Genomic DNA, 4,081 nt, shown 5'->3' with positions numbered 1-4,081 from the left:
TTTTGGGGGGGATATTTTTAAACAAAAGGAAGTAAGCAGATATAAACTATTAAACATTTCCAAAAGTCCATAACAAAGCCTTTTGCCACCCCCAACCCCCCCCAACTTGGGCCATAAAATAACATTGACAGGTCAGAGGAACAGCCAGAGGTAAAGGTCCCTCCCCTCTCATGCCCCTACCCAGGAGCATCCATTCCCCCTGGGAAGGAGGAAGCCGGGGAGGCTGCTGGGCTCCGGTTGCTGTAGTAGGCATCCTGGCCCTGGAGCAGGCTGCCTTGGTGGTGATCTCCTGCTGCAGCCCCATCTTGATGCCATGAGATTCTGGTACTCCAAGTTCTGCCACTACGGGTCAGCACTAATGTCACACAGCTGGACTTGATACTGCTGATCAGTGCCAACTGGGCTCCAAAGCGAGCCTCCGGTTCTGCCAGTGTGTCTTCCAGGGCTGCTTTATGCTGAGCTGAGACTGCAGCTTGATCTTTAGACCGAGGAGGGTGAGGTGCAGGTCAGTGACCTCCATTTTGCTAATCTGCAGTTGTTCCGTGTGGCCAGTGACCTCCGGTTCAGCTCCTCAGTCTGGCTGGAAGGATGCTGAAGTCTGGTTCACCAGCCAGACTGAGGAGTTTGGACAACCTCATATTGCTTCTCATGTCATTCAGGATCCTGGCTAGGTCGTGGAATCCACCTCCACACAGACCTGGCCGCTCACCTGGCCCCTCAAAGCACTGATCTCCTCATGGTTCTGCTTCAGGTAGGCCAGTTCTTCCTTCAGGCCTTCAATCTGCATCTCCAGATCATCTCTAGAAAGGGTCAGCTTGTCCAGGCTTGCCCAGGCCATTGATGTCAGCCTCCACGTTCAGGCACAGGCAGGGCCTGCTCTGTCTCAAAATTTGATTTGGAAGTCATCCTTGGCCAGACGGGCATTGCCGACGACCCACAGGACAATCTTGGAGTTCTCAATGGTGGCACCAAGAATCTTGTCCCATGGCACCTCCATGGTCTGGTGGTAGTGGTGGGCCTGGGCCCCTGCTTCTGGTACCAGTTACGGATCTTCATCTCCAGGTCACAGTTGGCTGCTTCCAGAGCATGCACTTTCTCCAGGTAGGAGGCCAAGCGGTGGTTGAGGTTTTGCCTGGCCACCTTCTCATTACCCACCAGAAGCCTATCGGACTCAGCCAGGGTGCCCACATATCCACCTCCCTAGCTCCCAGAGACAGATGAGGACACGAAGCAAGTGGAGGACACCAATACACCATGGCCGCCTAAGCCCCTGAGGCTGCTGGGCACACAGTAGGCACCTCCAGCTCCAAAGTGCATGGTACCACCACCCAGGCCCATGAAGGACGAGGAGCTCATGACTGGCGATAGCTGGAGGAAGTCATAGCGAAAGAGGACTCAGAGACCCTAGTCGCAGGAACTGTGGTCGGCAGGAGTCACAAAGCCTGTTTTCTGAATGAGTCACTATAACATTTGTAGGAACTAATTGTGAGACCCAAAGCAAGGAATCAAAATAAAAATCCTCTTCCAGATGAAAAAATATAAATTGCAGGGGGACCCAGGAATCTAGGCTAGAAATGGGCAATTAACAAAAAAATCCGGTGGAATGAATATTCTGAAAGAAGGGCAGTTAGTGCATCAGTGATGCATGCCATTGCCAATTTAGTTTTCCTTAAGTTTATAGAAATGAGTCACCATCAGGACTGTAAGTAAGAGAAGCACCTTTCCCACCCCTTCCAGCTCATCAGGGAGCTTTCATGACATTATATGATGACAGCTACCCACTGAAAGTGGGGGTTATGTGGATATCTTTTAATTTTTTATTCCTGTTTTTCTACCTTCCCAATGCCCACGATGTGGTTAAAGCAAATCTCCCAGGTTAACAAAAACATACAAGTTGGTCATTCAGTTCCGAAATTGGAAATGGGCATTAGTTCTCAATGAAAATGAGCTTAAACTGGGCACCACACTGCCTTCAGAACAAAGATTTGTATCATTGGCAGTTGCTTCCTCCTGAATTCTTCCCTTCCCTTCTTTTCACTGTTTTCATAACCAGTGGCCTGAGTTTACCACTTTCTATAAAAGGACTATAGAGGGGCTCTAATTAGAACCCTAGTCAGTTCCCTAGTTCTTGCTCCTTAGCAGACAGCATCTCTGGGTATGACTACTCAAATCCAATTTTTTTTTTAATGTTAAGAGATATAAAACCTTTTTTAATTTTATTTTTTATTTTTAAAAATTTTACTTTTGAGAGTATTACAAATGTCCCTCTTTTTTCCTCCCATTGCCTCCCTCCACCAGGTTCCTGCCCCGCCCCAGGACTTCACCACCCTATTGTCTGTATCCATAGGTAATGCATATCCAATATAATAAACACCTAATATGCAAATCGACCGAATGGCGAAACCACCGGTGGAACAACCAATAGCTATGATGCACACTGACCACCAGGGGGCAGACACTCAACACAGGAGCTTCCCCCAGCCTGCAGGCCCCAGGCCAGCCAAGGTGGGTGCCAGCGGGGCCCCCCAATTGCCCCGCAGGGAGGTGACCAGAGGTGGGGGGCGGGGCTGGTCGGCGGTGGCAACAGGGGGCGGGGCCGGCGAGCAGGTGGCACCAGGCCCACCAAGGTGGGTGCCGGAAGGGGCCCCCTGATTGCCCCGCCGATCACCCCACAGATCGGCCCTGATCGCTGGCCAGACCTAGGGACCCTACCCATGCATGAATTTTGTGCACCAGGCCTCTAGTATGCATATAAAATCTTTGGTTAATCTCATTCCATCCAACCCCCCCTTCTCTCTGAGATTCATCAGTCTGTTTCATGTTTCCTCTGATTCTATTTTATTCATCAGTTTGTTTTGTTCATTGGATTTATTTTGATTTTAGATTCAATTGTTGATAGATATGTATTTATTGCCATTTTATTGTTCATATTTTTGTCCTCTCCACTATCTTTCTCCCTCCCTCTTCCCCTCCCTGTCTTCTTCCCCCTCCCCTTCCCCCTCTTTCTTCTTCCTCTTCTTAAAGAATACCCTTCAACATTTCATGTAATACTGGTTTGGTGGTGATGAGCTCCTTTAACTTTTCTTGCCTGTGACCTTCAATTCTAAATGATAGTTTTGCTGGGTAATCTTCGTTGTAGGTCCTTTCTATTCATCACTTTGACTATTTCTTGCTGCTCCCTTCTGGCCTACAAAGTTTCTGTCTGACATCGGGGCAGGAACTTGGGGGCAGCTTTCTCCCAGACAGGGATGGCTCGCAGGGGTCATTGAACCTGTACTGGGACCTCCCCCATCACAGAGCTGACTGGCAGCCATATCTGAGTTTCCATCAGCATTGCTCACACTGTTCACTCCACCCTGGTGATTCCCTGAGACCCCGTGCCATCCAATATGCAGCCCCACCCAAACTGTTTGTAGCTGCTTTTCCATACGAATGGCCTGTCCTGGCTCAGGCTTCAGACTTTGCTAAAACGTCATAAACAAGCAGCAGCTGGAGTCAGCATACCCCATACTTATCAATAAGAGGCCCAAGACCCAGCAGTAGCACCAGCTTGCCTTGCCTCACAGCTGGGCCTCGCCTGGGCACTTCCTAGCCCAATACAAATATCAGCCCTCTGCAAACTTCTCTGTAAATCCTGGCGGGGGTGCCCCAGGCAGTGCTTGACTTTGCACCTCCTGGGAGGCTCCAGAGTCAGTGACCTGGTGGACAGCTTCAAACCATACCAGATTACAACTCTACACATCCATAATCAACACATTTAAGGGGCAGACTCAGTGAGCACCAAAGCCTCACTGAAGCAAGTCCTGCTCCTAAGGGGTGTCTCCTGCATAGCAGCTCTTCCACTGAAGACTCAGTTGGTCCTCACAGTCAATTGGCCTAGAGGCCAATTCCTCCCAGCGATATCAAACAAGACTCAACTACAACAAGACTGTGCACACAGCCCACACAGGGGTGAACCTAGAATGCCCAGCTCAGGTAACTGGGGTGGCTGAGCCACTGGACCCTATAGGATACCTATTACATAAGGTCACTCTACCAATTCCAGGAGACATAACAGCTCTACCTAATACATAGAAACAAA

At 49.6% G+C, this 4,081-nt stretch overlaps 1 pseudogene; it reads right to left on the bottom strand.

The window, feature by feature from the left end:
* Positions 1-1,652, bottom strand: LOC102239295 (annotated as a pseudogene).
* Positions 1,653-4,081: the final 2,429 nt, after the last annotated feature.

This window comes from Myotis brandtii, unplaced genomic scaffold (genome assembly GCF_000412655.1).
Source record: "Myotis brandtii unplaced genomic scaffold, ASM41265v1 scaffold209, whole genome shotgun sequence".
NCBI lineage: Eukaryota > Metazoa > Chordata > Mammalia > Chiroptera > Vespertilionidae > Myotis > Myotis brandtii.
The sequence above is the reverse complement of the archived record's forward strand: the minus strand, read 5'-3'. Positions and strand labels throughout refer to the sequence as shown.